The sequence below is a fragment of the Gossypium hirsutum genome, chromosome D07 (genome assembly GCF_007990345.1).
Source record: "Gossypium hirsutum isolate 1008001.06 chromosome D07, Gossypium_hirsutum_v2.1, whole genome shotgun sequence".
Taxonomy (NCBI): domain Eukaryota; kingdom Viridiplantae; phylum Streptophyta; class Magnoliopsida; order Malvales; family Malvaceae; genus Gossypium; species Gossypium hirsutum.
In genome coordinates, this window is record NC_053443.1 from 20,880,055 (window position 1) to 20,892,533 (window position 12,479).

Below are 12,479 nucleotides of genomic sequence, written 5' to 3' on the forward strand. Positions count from 1 at the left end.
AATTTATATTTGGTGGTTTCGACACCCATCAAATTTCCACCCAAAATAAATTATAACTATTGAGTTGTAATTATAAAAAATATTAATTTCTAACTGGTAAAGATTTTTATGTCAATTTTAGTAGTATAAATTATTATTACATAATTAAAAAAATATTTCTTTTTGAAAGTCATTAAAATTAAGCGTGAACGTTCGATCGAATCGAGTAAAAAAATTTAAGTTAATTGAATTGACAAGTCCCATCTTGTCATCTTAACTCGATTTGAATTTTTTTCGAATCGAGTGAAATTGTTCAAGTTAAATTAAATAGTGAAATATGTCAAATTAAAATCTTATTAAAATATAACAAATTCTATGTTAGAGTACATAAATTTGAAACCATATATATTTGAAAATTTTTTCAAAGCAAAATAAGACTAAAAAAAATATTTTAATATGATACACTTTAGAGGTGCTCATGGGCCGGGCGGCCCGGCCCGACGGCCCGCCTGAAATATGGGAGGGTTTGGGTAAAAATATAGGCCCGAAATATGGGCTTGGGCAAAAAAACGAGGCCCATTTAGAAAACGGGCCGGGCCTCGGGCACAACTTTTTTGGCCCGGGCCCGGCCCGATATAATAAATTATTTATTTTTAAAATTTTTTAATTTAAAAATATTTTTAAAATACTTTTTAATTTTAAAATATTTTTAAAATATTTTTAAAATACTTTTTTTAAAAAAAATTAATTTTAAAATATTTTAAAAATACTTTTTAAATTTTTTTTAATTTTTAAAATAAATTTTTGGTATTTTATTAAAAAAATGGGCTGGGCCGAGCCGGGCCCAGGCTTATGATTTTTTTTCCCGGGCCAGGCTTGGGCAAAATTCAAGGCCCATATTTCGGGCTGGGCCAAAATTTTTTATGGGCCCGGCCCGAACCCGGCCCGGCCCATGAGCACCTCTAATACACTTGAATCGCTAATTAATTTATTTAAGGCTCTAAAATTATTATTTTATAAAAAAAATTAGTTTTTAACTTTCTTTACATATTCTTTATATTTTTTAAAATTTTTATACTTTTTTTTTAATTCAACTTTTGGAATTTTTATAAATATTTTGAATTTTAAAATTTATTTGAATTTTTTGTTGAGAGAGAGACCGGTTTGCTCATTTTCAAAACTAAAAGGGATCAAAGAGTATTTAACGATTTGTTATTCGAATTATTCAAATTGTAAAATTCAACTCGACTCGAATCGAATTGACTTGAAAAAATGAAATAACTTAATTCGATTAACTAAAAATTGAAACTCTTTTTTCAAATCGAATTTTGCAAACTCCTAATTCGTATAATTTCCTTAATTCTCTAAACATATTAAGTGGAGTAAATCTATTATCTAAACATATAATTAGATACAAATTCAATTATTGAAAAATTTTCGAATATTAAACTGAATGCGGATATATCATTTACTCAAAAAGAAAACAAAATAAATTGGATTAAAAGCTCCACCTAAAAGTTATTGCTATTGTTAGCTATTAATATAAAGGGGGTTGTAACCGCCACCTAAGATCAGTATCGGATGTAAAAGCTAATTAAGGCATTGTATCGGATGTAAAAGCTAATTAAGGCATTAACAGCCTGAAATCATCCCAGACCTTTCTTTAATGGCCTATCAACTCCCCTCTATGCAATGAAGATAGTTTTGCGTTACACTACCTTTCTGAAAAGGAGAGTGTGAGCAGGGCAGGATGATTTTTGTACCTAATAAACAAAACAAATTGACTCCACGTTTCGATGAATTCATGTGCAAGGTGGTTCCAACCACCACCTTTAATGTGGCAGTGTCCCTTTTGATGTTACTCGGGAAAAAATTGAATAAGACATCCAACCTTGTGAGAAACCGAACACCTGCACCGCCGTACCTCGACCATCCCCTAAGAAAAGGATAATAAGACTGGGGAAAATCAGACAATTGTTGCTGACTAGGTAAACCCCAACCCTGTTCTCGATTCTAAGATTCTGTGACCGTACGAGCTACGCTACACCTTTAAAAGAAAGAGCAGTAAATTATGTCCGCATACCATTTCCGTGCGCTGGCTTGTTTAGGGATCACATGTCTGCGCTGATAGAGTTAACTATGACATCAAAGAACTTCATGTCGAACTAATTAACTTCAGTTAGCCACCCTCCAGGGTGGAGATGGTCCAAGGTTCTTTGGTGCCCACGCCGCTTTCAATGCTAGCTGCCAGTGCCTGTCAAAAGCCTCAAAAATGAAGGATTGGATAAAATAGACTTGAAAAAAAAGGGAATTAGGTAAATTTTTTCACTCAATTCGATCGAACACTCACCCCTAATATTTATATTAAATAACTAATTTAATAACAATTAAACCTATTATCCAAAATTAGGGATGAGTGTTCGATCGAATTGAGTAAAAAAATTTTAAGTGAATCGAGTTTACGAGTCCTTATTTTATCATCCTAACTTGATTTGAAATTTTTTCGAATCAAGTCAAGTGAAATTAAATTTAAATCGAGTCGAATCCAGTGAAATTATTCGAGTTAAATTAAAAAAATTAAACATGTCAAATAAAAATATTGTTATAGTATAACTAATTTCATATTAGAGCACATAAATTTGAAATAATATATATTTGAAAAAATTTTCAAAGAAAAAAAAAAGAAAAGAAAAAGATACTTGAGTATGATAAATTTGAATCATTAATTAGGTCTCAAAATTATTATCTCAGAAAATTTTAAATTTTTTTAAAATATAAATTTTGAAATTTTTATAAATATTTTGAATTTTAAAAATTATTTTGAATTTTTGAAAATTATTTTAAATTATTTTTGTAATTTTTGTTGTGAAAGACGAATTTGCTTATTTTTAAAGTTGACATAGACCAAAATAGTATTTACACCAATTTGTTATTCAAATTATTCAAGTTATTTAAATTGTGAAATTCAACTTGACTTGAATTCGAAACTCAAAAAGTGTTATCCGAGTTGACTTGAATAACTCAAAATTCGATTTTTTTATTTTTTCAAATTAAATTGACTTTTGCTCACCCTTACCCAAAACCTAAAAAACAGCTTACCCAACTAAAATATAAAATTTTAAAATATATATTTAATACAATAAAATATTTATTATATATCTTTGTGTTTTTTAATATAACAAAAAATTATTATATTTATGATAGTGTTTTTTTAATATAAATACTTTTTAATATGTTAGAAAACTTTTATTTTAACGTATTTTAGTGTATTTAGTGTATTATATTTAAAAAAATATTTGTAAATAAATTAAAAACTAATCTAAAAAATCAAATACGAGTAGACTAGGTCTAGCAATATACTTTTTTTTAAATTGGATCGTCCCATGAACACATTTATGCAATGCAGAACAATAAACAATAATTAACATAATTTTTAATTTTTTTTTTGAAATAACACAACTCCCTTAAACAGTCAAACCCCTTTTCCTAAAAATAATAACTATACCTTAGCCTAATTAATGAACTCTGCCATTTGAAAGGACATATCACAATCAAAATTCCATTCCCAAGTATTTCCTTTCCCAAAACCAGATCCTTATGGCTCTTAGAATCAAAAGCATTCAACAGTGGCCTGAAATCACCACTATCTATTTTCTCCTCCTGACTCTTATTTTCCTTCACTATTGTTTTCCCTGATCGGTGAGCAGCCCAACAGTACCTTGAACCTGATTTTCATTTTACAGTACTAGAGATGCTCCCCCAACCGTTCCTCGTAGATCTTTCTCCACAGCCTCTTCTGTAAAATTCGGGACCCCGTCAAGAAGATAAGTATTCATTTCCCCCCTTAATCCTTCAACGGCCAAAAGATGAGCCACTTGGTTCCCCTACCTCTGAATATACGAGAATCCACAGTTTTTAAATCTCTTTCTCAAAGAGTATGTAAGCACTGATGTATGAATCATCGTTCTTGTTTGCTTGTTGTTTCTTTATCACCATAAGTGAATCGCCTTCGATCACCACATCTTGAAACCCCAAATCAATGCCCAATTGGATTACTTGGAGACATGCAATAGCTTCCGCAGCAAACCTTGTTTGAATGTGATTATTAATAATTGTTGTTGACCCTAGAACAACTCCTTTTGATTTCAGGGAATGAGCTTGAAAAGCCCCATCAAAACTTACCTTTATGAAAGCGTTCTCTGAAGGCCTCCATCTTACAATCTCAACTCTCGTAACATGTAACAGTTTGTTTAAGGCATCTAATTTTTTTAATTGAGCTTTAATCATTTCTACTATTGCTTGAGCCTAATTTTTAATCCCGTCCTGCATATATTTATTTCTTTCAGTCCATAACACCCAAAAGGTACACCCTACCATCCTGCAAATCTGGTTAGATGAGGTAGAAATTAAATTATCAAGTCAATCCTGAAAGATAAGAATAGTGAACTCCATATGCCAGTAAATGTTTAATTTGTTTCACACTTCTACTGTAGTGATATAATCACGAAACGAGTGCTCAAGAGTTTTCGGGCCATTCAGACACCTTGGGCAGACCAGAGACCCCACTAATCTTCTATTGTAGAGGTTGTAGAAATTAGCAATATAATTTCGAAAAATCCTTCAGACTGTAATTTTTATATTCTCTGGCAGGTTAAGTTTCCACAACTTCTTGAAACAATTTGTATAATTTATTTAATTCTAGTAAGGCCTAGATAAAAATGAATTTTGTATAAGAATGTTGTACCCACTACGAACCGAGAATGCCCCAAACACCTCACCTCACCAACCAATTGAATCCTTTTGAAGTGTTTGTGCTAAAGGAATACACAGAATTTTCCTTGCTTCCTCAGCACTAAACATACTAGTAATCAACTGAAAATTCCACTGCCCAATTTGCTGATAAATTAAATTAGAGACATTTACTATATTTTGGCCAGTAGATCTTCTCTGAATTTTGTGCCCCTTCAATCCAAGAACCCATGCCTTTATCCAAACATTAATTCTGGAATTAGTACCCACACCAACATAAACCCTATTGGAGTAATCCCTTTGTAGACCATATACTCTTCTAAGTATAAGATATGTAAGCTCCCAAGTTTGAATTCATGAAATCCGACTCTGGATAATACTTTGCTTTTAGCGGTCTTGCCTGTAACACTTCAAACCTGGCCTAGAAGTTAGGCTCGGATTTGGCGTGTCACATTGAAGTGTTTTTCGCTAACCATGTTTTTATTAAAAACCCTTCTTGAAATTTCAAACTTCTTGCCATTTAAAACTTGTATAAAACCTCAGTTTGTGTTTGTTTATTTTCAATCGAGGTTTATTAAAAAGTTATTACCTTCAAAACCTTATTGTTAAAGAAAGCTTAATTTAAAGCAAATGATCTACGAGAATGTGATATTTAAAAATTGAGGTACGGAAATGTAATGTTAGAAAATAGTTATTGTTTTGGAAAATTGTGTTCTACTTCTAACAGATATAAATCACAATCACATCAAATCCCAAGTTTAAAATTTAGAAATTATAGAGGCCTTGTTACAACCCGAATCAAAATCAAATTGCTTAAGTAAATGAGCAAAGCAGAATAAAACATGTGCAGTTGTGTGGCCCTCTCCGAGTCCCTTACAACTCTGAACTGTCTAACGCTGTGGATTACCTGAAAGGTTAAAAACAGGGTGAGTTTACGAAAACTCAGTGTGTAATCCCCTTATTAAAGAAACAGATTCAGTAAATGCAATGCATAAATACCAATACCAACCCTGCACTCCATCTCCTATCCAACCTTATACTCCTGTGGGGATTAAATCGACCCACTCCTCCCTACACTCCTTAAGTAGCACCGGTTGCAGCACTAACCAATATTGTAGCAGAGCTGCCAATCACATAATCGGCTTAAAGCCATCGGTGGGTCCACAATCGTCTCATGCGACCCGTGCGACCCTCATATATCAATCACTTCCTCCAATACAAGATCCCAGCCCCATGCAGTATGTCGTGTATGCAGTATGTCATACTCAGTAATAGTCATATAAATATCATAAAGCAAAATGGTCAGACATAGGATAAGGCCATAATAGTCATTTCATCTCCTAGGGGAATAACGATCATTTTACCCTTCGGGGTATTTCGATAATTTTACTCATTTAGAGTATTTCGGTAATTTTTCCCATCAAGGGTATTTCAGTAATTTTACCCATCGAGGGTATTTCGGTCATTTTACCCTAAAGGGGTCTCGGTGTAAATATCGACCTCTCGAAAGGTCTGCAGTCACCTCGAGCAACTCAGGTAACCTAAATGGTCATAATGGTGTAAATGGGCCCAAGGCCCCTATTCGGCCCAAGTGGGCCTACATGCTTGTGTGACCCATTTAGCCCAATTTTAGTCACGGTTATGCGAAGTACATAGCTAAGTCCAGTATTTGCCACTTAACGTGGATTTTATCCGTGTGGGTCCCACGAGCCCTTTGGGCCCACACGACCCATTTTAGCCTAACGTGGCCCATAATGGCCTAAGAGCACAAGAACGCTCGTGGTGGCCTCTACAGTCTAACCCATGTTTCGTGAGCTCAGTTAACCACATGAGCGTTCACACGCCCATATGGCCTCAATCACCGTATTCCCAACTTTTCGACTTTTACTGTGTTACAATCAGATCAGGGTGTGTACACACCTATTTGCGAACACTTGCCAAAATCTCTTGAGCACCAACCTACATTCATTCCAACCTTCAGTTAGTTAACTGATGAATCAAGTTAACAACTCCTTAACTTTTAGCTCAAAAATACACCACATTACCTTGATTGAATGAGGGTGGCTTAATCCTCTAAGATCGTTAACCCAAAATTAATCACATGCCTTGTCGAGAATCTAAATTATAAACAAATCTTGTTAGCTAGGGTCGATTGAAAATGTGGCTTAAATCCATGAATACTATCTTCTCAACCAAAAGAATATTCGGCTTTTAGAAAAGTTTAAAGAAACTAGATTTGAATGGAAAGAGGGAATACAACCACTTACCGCATTGTCAAAAATACTTGCGAAATCGAAACAGAAAGGGGACAGTATTGAGTTTCAGCTAGAGTAAGAACCACCCGAAGAAAATAAGAATCTGAGTCGAAAAGGGAGGAGAGATTTTTTGGTCACAAGCCGAAAAGAAGGAAGAGTCCCAAGGGCTAGGGCGATAGATTTGGCCAAAAGAATCAATAGGTAAGAAAAGATGAAACAAACAATTGGCCGAACTTGAAAAGAATAGAAAAAAAGAGGAGGTTTCGATAGATGTTGGTGCAAAAGAGGGGGAAAGGAATGGACTTGAAAACAAAATAGTTTAATTTACCAGAATAGTAGGAGTCGAATACCCAAAATGCGCAAATGGCCACTTGCAAATTTGGTACAAGAAAGCAGAGAAAGAAAAGAGCCTTCACAATTTCAGAAACCGATGACAAACTGACCAAAACTGAGAGAAAACCCCTCAGCTGAATTTCCTAAGGCCTTAGAGTCCCATTCGGCCACTACTCTCTTCCCCCTTCAAACTCCTTGAAAATATTCACTAATAGTTCCTTTAAAAGAAAAACCAAAATAAATTGCAAGAGCCAAGACTTGAACCCAAGCTCCCTTGCAACCTTAATGACGCCACAACCACTAAACTACATGCTTCCTTATAACATTTTTTTAACACAATAATTTAAAACGCCTACAACCAAGCATCCAGGGTTTTATTCACTTAAAAGCAAAATTTTTGCTAAAACTTAGGTTTGAACCCAAGACTTTTCCAACTCCTCTCAGGACCCTTAACCACTAAAGCAACATACTTTTGTGCACAGTTTCCTAACCGTTCCCTTGCTCAAGGCCCAATACTTTTAGGCCCAAATTCTGGGGGCATTACATTGCCAATAATATGTTTGTATTAGTCATTAAACGCCAACCTTGCTTTGCCAGAAGTGCCAAATTAACCTTCTTAAACTTCGAAAATCCATTCCCCTATTATCCTTTAGATCACATAAATTCAACCACTCACACTAATGAATCCCTTTTTCCCATGCTTTTGCCACCAAAATCGACTAATAATTCCTTCCAACTTTAAGCATAGGGACTTCAGTAAAAGAAAACATGACATAACATAAGTAGGGATGGCCTGAAGAACACTTGATAAACCTCTTTACCTCCCTGTGATAACAGCTTCACACACCAACTCTTAATACGACTTAGTATACGATCATTCAACAAATTAAAATCTTGTTTCTTTTTTCGTCCAACCATTTTAGGAAAGCCTAAATATATTTCTGGGTCTGATGAAAAACATACCTTTAATTCTTTAGAGATCATTCTTCTTTGTTTTTATTGTACGTTTGAACTGTAAAAAATAACTGATTTATCAAAGTTAACACATTGACCCAAACTTCTCTCATAATCTTGCAAAATTTGCTTTAAGACCAAGGCTCCTTCCCTTGTGGCTTCACAAAAAAAAAATACAATCATTGGCAAATAATAAATGAGATATTTCTCCCACTCGACGAAAAATTTTTGCCTCTTTTAATAAACCATCCATCATCGCTAATCTCATAAGGGCTGAAAGACCCTTACTACATATTAGAAAAAGATAAGGGCTAAGTGGATGACCTTGTCTAAGTCCCCTAGTTGGTGTAACGACCTCTCTTGTTTCCCCGTTAAACACTACGAAATAAGAAACTGTACTAATGCATTCCATAATGAAATAGACCCAACCAGTTGAAAAACCAATTTTTAGCATTACTTCCCTCGAGAACATCTACTCCACTCTATCATATGCTTTACTCATATCAAGTTTCAATGCAAAAAGGTCTCTCATTCCGATTCTTCTTTGTTTGAAGGCATTCAAAACCTCATAAGCTAAAAGAACATTATCCGTGATTTTTTGACCCAAAACAAAAGCATTTTGTTCCTCCTTGATACAATCATTCAACACTTTCTAGAATCGATTTACCATTATTTTCGAGATAATTTTATAAAGAACTGAACATAGACTAATGGGTCGAAAATGCACTAACCTGGTCAGGTTTACATTTTTTGGAATAAGAACAATGTGAGTACGATTGATCTCCGATAAAGAAGTGCCTCCATTAAGAATATCTAGACAAAAGGAACCAACATCTTGGGCTACAATATGCCAATACTTCTGATAGAACAAAGTGACTATACCATCAAGACCCGAAGCTTTAGTTGGGGCCATCTCTTTTAACGCAATAAGAATCTTCTCCCATTCATATTTTGAGGATAATATCTTGTTTTGCTCTTCTGTTATACACTATCTCACCCCTTCCAAAATATGATCCGACTTGCCAGAAGCTTGAGATTGGAAAAGATCAAAGAAATAAGTATTTGTTATATTTAACATACCTCCTCGCTTCGTTATAATCCTTCCATCCTCACCCTATAACCCCCTAATCTGATTTTTTCGCGGACATTGAGATGCAAATCAATGAAAAAATGTCGTATTTCGATCTCCTAATTTCAGCCAATTAGCTTTTGCCATTTGCTCCTAATAATGTTTTACCTTGTTTATTTCCAAATTGAGCGTCACTTTTTTATCCAAAAGCTCCATAATATTCATCTCATATCTGATCCCTAAATTCAAATCACCTACTTTTCTCTGAAGTGTTTCTAACTTACCCCTCTTTCTTTTTTTCAACGAATCAGTCCACTTCTGCAAACCTAAACATAAAAATTTCAGATGCTCAGGAATAGTCCCCTACTAGCACTATACAATCTATGAATCTCAAGCTCATAAGACTTCTCTAAATTCCACCATGATTCAAAGCGAAATTTGTATCGTGGTTTCTCCCTATCTTATTGTTTAGTAGTTAAAAGCAATGGACAATTGTCAGAAACCGATTATATCAAATGGAAAAGAAAAAAGTCAGGAAATTTCAACCACCAAGTCGAGTTCATCACTCCTCTATCCAACCTTTCTCTAATGTTGTTTTCGGTAAAGTTCCCTTTTTACCATGTAAACCATGATCCTTCATATCCCAAATATCTCGAAACTTCTTCATACGCCCTTCCTCCTGTGGTAACCCACCGTTCTTCTCATAGGAATAAAGAATCTCACTAAAATCTTCCCATACTATCCAAGCAGACTTTGATCTTGACCCAACCATTTTAATAGATTCCCGATAGAATCCCGATGGAAGATCATGGATTTAAACCCAAAAAATGAATAAATTAATGCAATTTACATCGGATATTCATTCTTTTCCATATTGTAAAAAACCAACAAATGATTACTAAACATCCACGGTGCACCATTTACCACTTGATCGTTATCCATCCTATTATAAAATCGAAACAAATAGCGATTCCCCCTTAAATATGAGATCTACACCCCCAAAGGCTGCCATAGATTTGCCAACGTATTCTTCATTTTCAGGAAGTGAACAACACTAGCCGTAAGAAAGCATCTAACAAAAAAAAATGAAATATTTGGGCCTGCACCTCAACTCTAGCTTGAATTTTCCATGCTTCATTTTCTTCATTATTGATATTCAAACCTTCCATCACATTTTCCTGTGATCAAAGCCCTTAAGAATTCAACGTTAAAGCCATCAATTTGTTACTTTTTTCCTTTTTAAAAAAAAACCTTAATCGATAAAACAAAATAAAAGAACTCTAAAATTAAAACTTAGAAACCAAGAAACGTGTCACAATAGAGCAGAAGAAAAAAATAAAGAAAACGTACCATATTTTTAGACTGAATTTACACAATTTTAATTTAGACATCTTATTTTTGTTTAGGCATAATGCCAAAATTAGCCCTTAGGTTTGGCTATTTGGTTACTTTCGCCCTCTATTTTTTTTTGGAGCACTTTGGCCCCTAATGTTTTTTTGGTCAATTTGGTCTATTTTTCAAGGACATGCTGACATGGCCATTAGTTGACTAACGACATTGATTTGAATTTTTTTATTCCACCAAGGCGTTAACACATTTCACACCTAATTAAAATTAAAAAAAAATTAAAAAAAATTGAACCAGATATTATAAAAAAGCCCAATTTTAAAAACAATAAAAACTCTTGAATCAGTTAATCGAAAGAAAGAGAGAGAGAGAGAGAGAGAGAGAGAGAGAGTAGACAATGAAACCTAACTCGAGAAATTAAAAAAAATTATGTAAAAAAAGATTACCCAAAGGCTGTTGCAGAATCACATTTGATTTTGGATTATATTTTGGGGTATGTTTTTAAAAGTTTTCACTTTGAAAATGTTATGTATGTTATTTCGATTCATGTTTAGGGTTTTTGAGTTTGGGGATTTAGGATTTTGGGTTTTTGAATTTGGGGATTTTGATTTAAGGTTGTCGAATTTGGGGATTTGGGCTAGGGGTTCTAATTTTGGGGATTTGTTTAGGGTTTTTTGATTTTAGGGATTTTCATTTAAGGTTTTTAAATTTTGGAATTTTTGTTTATTGTTTTCGATTTTTAAGACATTGGTTTAGGCTTATCAATTTGGCTACTAATTAGAAGAGGAATTTTGTGTATTTTTTAGGGTTTTTGATTTGGAGACTGAAAATAAGAGGACTTTTTGGTTTTGAGGTTTATTGGTTGAGAGATTTTGATTTCGTTAGTAATAGTGATAGTGGGCCACCCCAACATTTGCCAAATTTGAATGTTTCATTATACCTTTTTGTTCAGTGCAGGATTTTTATGTGGGGGTTATAATGTTGGTTTGTGGGGGCATTAATTCTAGGCATAGTTTAGTAGGTGAACTTATTGAAGTGGTCCTTCCATCTTTTGTTGTTGCTCTGTTATTATATATATAAACTTTATCAGATTTGATTATATAATTATTAAATCATTTAACTTTATATGCATTTTGTATTGTTTATATTATTTAATAATTTATTTGTCTATACCTTTTTTGGTTGCACTTTGTTTGTCTGTTAGTATGGAATCTTATTGTTTTCTAACTTTTGTAATATGTCTTTTATTGCTAGATAAACTTGTATGTTGGGGGTAAATTTGTATGTGATCCCCATGTTAGGTATTCAGGTGGTGAGATGGCGAGACTGAAAGAGGATCCAGATACAATATCATATTTTGAGTTGTATAAAATAGTTAAAAAAAAGGGTTAGGGTTTAATATACTGCAACTAATTAATTTCCATGTACCTAGCAGTAGGACTTTGCAAGATAACCTTAGGGTTGTGTGGAATGATAGTAGCACTATTGACATGTTGAACTTCTAGGTTAAGCATAAGGAGGATGAGAATGTTTATTTGATGAAGATGATGTACTTTTCAGATGGTGATGATGATGAGGAGCTTCAAGAAGCTAGACAAAATTTAAGGGAAGTGGAGGGGGAAACCAGTGGGAAAGTTAAGGAAACAGTAGTTGATGAGACTGAAAGTGGAAGCACTGGAGAACAGGTTGGGACTGAGGTCCCTGAAGAAGTCGAGGGTGAAAGACTAAATGATAGAGTTGGCAGGGAATAAGAGAGAAATGAGACTGAATATTTTGATAATGATGATCATGGG

At 33.9% G+C, this 12,479-nt stretch overlaps 1 long non-coding RNA gene across 1 annotated transcript; it reads left to right on the plus strand.

Annotated features, from left to right (window-relative positions):
* The first annotated feature begins 3,443 nt into the window (after window positions 1–3,443).
* LOC107954378 (uncharacterized) lies at window positions 3,444–4,680 on the plus strand. Its single transcript, XR_001699530.2, has 3 exons — window positions 3,444–4,217; window positions 4,326–4,378; window positions 4,473–4,680. It is a non-coding gene; the product is annotated as an uncharacterized lncRNA (long non-coding RNA).
* The last annotated feature ends 7,799 nt before the right edge of the window (window positions 4,681–12,479 follow it).